The sequence below is a fragment of the Tamandua tetradactyla genome, chromosome 7 (genome assembly GCF_023851605.1).
Source record: "Tamandua tetradactyla isolate mTamTet1 chromosome 7, mTamTet1.pri, whole genome shotgun sequence".
NCBI classification, from domain to species: Eukaryota; Metazoa; Chordata; class Mammalia; order Pilosa; family Myrmecophagidae; genus Tamandua; species Tamandua tetradactyla.
The window spans coordinates 110,956,002-110,963,056 of NC_135333.1; the positions used below are offsets into that span (position 1 = coordinate 110,956,002).

General features: G+C 43.4%; 1 long non-coding RNA gene across 1 annotated transcript; it reads left to right on the forward strand.

Annotated features, from left to right (window-relative positions):
* The first annotated feature begins 2,170 nt into the window (after positions 1–2,170).
* On the forward strand, positions 2,171–6,174 carry LOC143689953 (uncharacterized). Its single transcript, XR_013178975.1, has 3 exons — positions 2,171–2,348; positions 3,141–3,304; positions 6,034–6,174. It is a non-coding gene; the product is annotated as an uncharacterized LOC143689953 (long non-coding RNA).
* Positions 6,175–7,055: the final 881 nt, after the last annotated feature.

The following is a 7,055-nucleotide window of genomic DNA, read 5'->3' on the forward strand; positions in this document are numbered from 1 at the left end:
GGCATGGCCTCAGCCTCCACCCCCACCTGCCTATGCCCCAGGGCCCCCATCACCCAGGGTTCTCCGGACCGGGGCTCATGCAATCAGTCTGTCCACACCCCAACTCTACTCTTTATCTCCGCCCTTCCGCCCAGTCCGATCAGCTCCCATATCTGTTGAGTTTCATCCTGGGCAGGGACTGGTATATCTGCCCTCCAAGTCCCCTGGCCCTGAGAAACCTGGAGGATGAGGAATGGCATTGCATTTTGAACCCTATGCAGCACCCAATGTGGGCTGCTCATTAGTGGTAACTTGTAATGAGGAGGAGGAGGGGAAAGAGGACCCAAGGTTGTGGCTCCTCTATCCTTGTGACCCCCAAATGATGTGTGTCCCCATATGCTTGGTTGGGCAGAGGGGGCAGCAGGGGTTGACAGGGTCACTCTTTCCCCCGCTTTCTTATCTTCCTTGTAGGCTGGGAAGGAGAGAAGTGAGAAAGGGAGGTGAAGCTGGACCATGAAGAGGAGGTGAAGGGGACGAGGCTTTCCTGCCACGTCTCCTTCTATGATGCCTGCCAGGGAGCTGGCTTCTCACGGGCTTCCTTCCCTGCACCCTCTACCCTCAACTCTTCATCTTGTTGCTCTCCCGAGCAGAAGTGGAGATGCCCAGCCGTAGAGCTGAGGGCTGACCTCAACCTTCTGACCCTGACGAGCAATCTGTATTGGAAACACAACTTGTGTGAGGCCCTCTGGGACTGGAACGACATAATGGAACATGAAAGAAGCGAGAGAATGGACACTTGGCACTTCCGGGAAATAACATTTTTGTTAGATTGGAATCTGACATTAGTGCTGGGAAGGATGGCATGAGGTGGGGTTTTTGGTAAGCATTTCTGCCCTCAAATCCTTCCTGTGCTCCAAAAGCAGTGACTGCTTCCTATGTGGCAGTGAACCAGCCCACAAACCTTCATAGCACTGGGACTCAGCAGGTTTTTATTTCAAGGACCTAGGACAAGAGATGCAGAGAAGCAGCTCCCCAGGGCCCGAATGGTGTTAGTCACGGGAATGGATGCTAAGGTTACAGGTTATGCTGTACCCAGAGTGCCAGAAGTGTCCAAGTGTCTCTTAATACATCTATTTTGTGGCTATATATGATATGCAGGGCCCTCTAAGCACTGGGCCAGAGCAGGAGACCTTCTTGCCTGGGTCCTTAAGACACAGACACAAACCTTAGTCTTAGGAGGGACCTCAGTGGTTGTCAGCCTGCCCCCCACCCCCACCCCCCAACCAAGGTAGCACGTCTTCTACCCAGGGTGGCAGGGGCAGATTTATCACAGAACTAATGAAGCTGAAGCCTCAGTTTCCTTAGCTACATGGGCCCTTCTAGGACCTTGGAAGAGATGGCAACAATGTGTTCATACGGCCAGATGTTTTACAATTTTGTGTTCTTTGGCTTAAAGAGTTCCCTTCAAATTGTATAAGCTTTAGGATCCACAAAACTGGGATCCAGTTCTGCATAGTGATGCTTATTCTCTGCCCAGGTACTTCTGTCAAAGGAGCACTGGAATTTTGAGACAGAAGACCTGTCTTTGAGCCCCCACTTCTACAGTCTAGCTCTGTGACTTGGAAACAATAACTACAGCTAACATGGATTGACTTTGCCATGCGTCAGGAACTGTTCTGAACCTTTCACATGTTTCATCACGTTTAAAAGTCAGAACTGCATCTCAGCCTCTCAAAGCACCCGTTTTCTCTTCTGTGGAATGAGGACACCATCCACCTGCCCTTCCCACCTTGGTACTGGACATCTGCTCGCGGGTGAGCCCTGTCTTACTCACCTTCATGTCCTGGGGCCTGCAGAGGGCCTGGCCTTGGGTGGGAACCCACTAAATGTCTACGAAGTGAGCAGACGTCTTGTGACCTTGCTGACAAAGGTTGTCTTTAAGTGCACTTTGGAAGCAGAGAGCTTAGTAGCATCAGCCTCATGGTCTTTTCTCCAGGGGTGGAATCTCCGCCACTTCCAAACTCAGCGACCTGGGGAAGTTGCCAACCCTTCAAAGCCTCAGTCAGTTTTAACGTTTATAATAGAGAGTAATGACACCAGTAGCTATCTCATAGGTAACATCATAATCCATGAAAAGCACTTGGCACATGGTGCATAGAAAGCACTTGGTGTTGGCTATTATCTACTCTACAGACAGGCCACTTCACTTTGGGGCAGATAGATTTATTATACACCAACTCTAAGCTTGGCAAAGGCAAAGAATGTGTGTCTTATAAAAGCGAGCTCAAGTGCTCAGCTTCATGCAATGGGTGAGGGAGTGAACGAACAAATGAACAAACGAGGGGATGAAAGTTCTTTCTTATGGGGAGGTAAAGAGTTATTACCTTCTACCCACTCGTAATGCACACCTGCCCGGCTTCTTCAGCCTACTAATACTTGCGAATCACTTTCTTGTCCTTGTCAGTCCCCCAAGCTCCAGGTTCTGCCCTGTTGCTGAAAGTCAAAAGCATATTTCTGGGTGGGCCACGGTGGCTCAGTGGCAGAGTTCTCACCTGCTATGCAAGAGACCCGGGTTCAATTCCCGGTGCCTGCGCATGTAAAAAAAAAAAAAAAAAAAAAGCAAATCGCTTTGGAATTAGTTGACCAGTTGACTTTGTTACCCCTGGGTTCACGGTATCTCCCACGAATAACCAGGAAGTTGGCAAAACAGGATTTTTCTCTGCACCATTTTATTTAAATTAGCATGTATCTTTACTTTTCTAATTGCCTAAGTAATTTATACTTATCACAGAAAAATTCTAAACAGAAACCACATGAAGGCAAAGAGAGTCAGGTCAGAGCCTGGGAGCAGTCAGTAACATTTTTACGTATCTATTTCTACTCATGTATAAAGATGAGGGTGATGAATGCCATTTTTACAAAATCAAGCCCTTATTGTGAATGCTTTTTGAACATGTGACAATGTTTCCCACAACTTCAGGGGCCAATCCCCTAATTTTGGACACTTCGTGTGGTTTCCAGTGTCTCACCATTGTAAATAATGCTGCCGTCCACGTTTGTTGTTTACTGTGCATTTGCATTCTGGATAGTTGCTGGTTTACAGTAAGTCAGAAGAACACGTTTTCATTTATTTGACCCTCCTTCTTACCCCGATTCTATAGTAATGGACTCCTGATGGGCCAGCCTGATCTCCCCAGAACCCTTCCTGGCTCCAGCTCATCCCTCACGTGGTCGAAGCTGGCACGTGGATCCTCTGCAAGTCTGTACCGGTCACTCTGTCCCGTCTCCTTTGCTGGTGATGCCCTGCAGCCCATAATACCCTCAGGTAGGACTGTGAAGAATGCTTTTTCTTTTCTTTTTTTTTTCCCCTTAATATTTGCTTCCAAATTTAACGTGGTATATGTGAATTACTTTTTTTTATTAAGATATAAGTCACATACCATAAAATTGACCCTTTTAAAGTACAGTTGTTAGTAAGTTTGCAAGTTTGTGCAGCCATCTCCACTGTTAATTCCAGAACATTTTCATCACCCCAGAAAGAAACTCCAAACCCATTAGCATGCACTCCCTTTTCTTCCTCCCCTGGCAACTAAATTCTTTCTTTCTGTTGTTATGGATTTGGCCATCCTGGACATTCTGTATAAATGGAATAATAAAATATGTGTCAGGAATTCTTTCAACCAAGCATCGTGTTTTTAGGATTCAGCCATATCAGTAGCATGTATCCATAGCCCTTCTTTTCATGGCTGAATAAAGAGTCCATTGTATGGCTATACCACACTTTGTTTATCCATTCATCATTGATGGACATTTGAATTGAGTCCGCTTTTTAGCTATTGTGAATAATGCTGCTATGAACACTCATGTACACATTTTTGTGTGGACATATGTTTTCATTCTCTTAAGTATATAGGTAGAGGTAGAATTGCTGGATTCTGTGTTAATTCTAGGCTTATCTTTTAAGGGAACTGCCAAACTGGTTTCCAAAGTGGTTGTATCATTTTGTATTCCCATCATCAGCACGTGAGGTTTCCAATTTCCCCACATCCTCACCAACACTTGTCAATGTCCATCTTCTTGATTGTAACCGTATTAGTGGGTGTGAAGAGATATGTCATTGTGGTTTTGATTTGCATTTCCATGATGACTAATGATGTTGAGCATCTTTTCATGAGTTTTGTTGGCCATTTATATATCTTCTTTGGAGAAATATCTATTCAAATCCTTTGCCCATTTTTAAATTGGGTTATTTGTCTTTTGGTTGTTGAATTGTAAGAGTCCTTTATATATTCTGGATACTAGACCCTTATCAGGTATATGATTTGCACATATTTTCTTCCATTCTTTTGGTTGTGTCTTCACATTCTTGGTAATGTCTTTTTTTTTTAATTAAAAAAATTAACTAATACAACATTTAGAAATCATTCCATTCTACATATGCAATCAGTAATTCTTAATATCATCACATAGATATGTGATCATCATTTCTTAGTACATTTGCATCGATTTAGGAAAAGAACTAGCAAAACAACAGAAAAAGATATAGAATGATAATATAGAGAAAAAAATATATTAGAAAAGGAAAAAACAAAAAACACAAACAAACAAAAAAAAACTATAGCTCAGATGCAGCTTCATTCAGTGTTTTAACATAATTACATTACAATTAGATAGTATTGTGCTGTCCATTTTTGAGTTTTTGTATCTAGTTCTGTTGCACAGTCTGCATCCCTTCAGCTCCAATTACCCATTGTCTTACCCTGTTTCTAACTCCTGATGGTCTCTGTTACCAATGACATATCCAAGTTTATTCTCGAATGTCGGTTCACATCAGTGGGACCATACAGTATTTGTCCTTTAGTTTTTGGCTAGTCTTACTCAGCATAATGTTCTCTAGGTCCATCCATGTTATTACATGCTTCATAAGTTTATTCTGTCTTAAAGCTGCATAATATTCCATCGTATGTATATACCACAGTTTGTTTAGCCACTCGTCTGTTGATGGACATTTTGGCTGTTTCCATCTCTTTGGAATTGTAAATAATGCTGCTATAAACATTGGTGTGCAAATGTCCGTTTGTGTCTTTGCCCTTAAGTCCTTTGAGTAGATACCTAGCAATGGTATTGCTGGGTCGTATGGCAATTCTATGTTCAGCTTTTTGAGGAACCGCCAAACTGCCTTCCACAGTGGTTGCACCCTTTGACATTCCCACCAACAGTGGGTAAGTGTGCCTCTTTCTCCGCATCCTCTCCAGCACTTGTCATTTTCTGTTTTGTTGATAATGGCCATTCTGGTGGGTGTGAGATGATATCTCATTGTGGTTTTGATTTGCATTTCTCTAATGGCCAGGGACATTGAGCATCTCTTCGTGTGCTTTTTGGCCATTTGTATTTCCTCTTCTGAGAGGTGTCTGTTCAAGTCTTTTTCCCATTTTGTAATTGGGTTGGCTGTCTTTTTGTTGTTGAGTTGTTGGTAATGTCTTTTGACACACACAAGTTTTAATTTTGATGAAGCTCAATTTACCCTTTTGTTTATTTAGTTGGTTGGCTGCTTGTGCTTTAAGAATCCATTGCCTAGTACAAGATCATGAAGATTTACGCCTATGTTTTCTTCTAAGAGCTGTATAGTTTTAACTCTTATACTTGGGTTTTTGTTCTACTTTGAGTTAATTTTTATATCAGCGTCCAAGTGTATTCTTTTGCATATGATCATCTAGTTATACCAGTATCATTTCTTAAAAGACTATTTCCCCATGGAATTGTCTTGGCACCCTTGTTGAAAATCAATTGCTCATGAATGTATGGATTTATATCTGAGCTCTCAGTTTTATTCCATTGAGCTATTATGTCTATCATTATGCCAGGATCAAATTACCCCTGTGGTTTTTACAGGGGGATTTTCAATCAGGATGTGCGAGTTCTCCAATTTTGTTCTTTTTCAAGACAGTTTTGCCATTCTGAAGCATGCATTGCTTTTATAGATGGCAAAATATTTTAATATAAACAAAATCCTACATATTAAACTCATTCCAACCCAAATGCCACCACCCCCAGGGAACTTCTACCAGTCTCTCCAATCAGAACTTGCCTTCTTTTGGACGTCTGGAACCACCGACCTCACTGGAAGATGAGTCCCTTGAGGGCAGGCACTACGTCTTATGACCCGATTTGAGAATTTTCTTCATAACCTCTAGCATGGAGCCTAGAACTATGGTGAGGCTGAGGACGTGCTGAATGAATGAATGAATGAGTGGATTAATAAATGAGTGCTGCTGAGTCACTCACATGGTCAGCACGTCATATTCTGATCAGAACCTGGCGAACATCTTTAATTAAAGAGGGCTTAGGAAACGCATTCATTAAATTCACGCGTCCACCTCTATTGACGAGTATAGTCACGCGTTGTTTCACCTGAGGTTCCTTTAGTTTACTATGGTTCATAGAATACCCGCCAATAGGAGAAAAATGTCCCCAAATTACCTGAGGAGTTAGTGTGGATTGCATGCTCAGGCACTCCACAGCAGGCCCCAGTCCCAGTCAGTACTGTCACACAATGATGCATCTTATCAGAGCATCAGTTTTGCTTGAACTAAAAGATTATGAGCATTCTCCATAGTACTCCAAACAGGACTTTTAATTAAACGTATTAGTGATATTTCTTTTTTTTAGAGCAATTAGTCCTAATCAATTCTAATATACGCTCCCAGAGCTAAATGCACGTATTTACCCCTTAAACAATTATGTGGGAGGAGCTGGGGCTACAGAGCCACTGCCTCCAGGAGCGCTCAGTCCAGGAGAGGAGACCACACACCCCACGCCTCCGAGCTGGTCACGTGGTGGCCTGGAGGAGGCGGGGAGGATTCATTCTGCCTGGGAGGTGGGGAGGTGTCAGATCAGGCTGGGCAGGACATTTGAACTGAACCTTGAGGCATACCTAGGATTTTCCAGGCAGAGAGGAGGACCGGAGGGTGGGGGAGGTGTCTTGGGGAGAAGGAATGTGCAAAGGCACATTCACACACGGGCACGTGCTTGCACCGATGCACATCTGTAGCTCAGGTGCTTTCTTCTCCCATGAT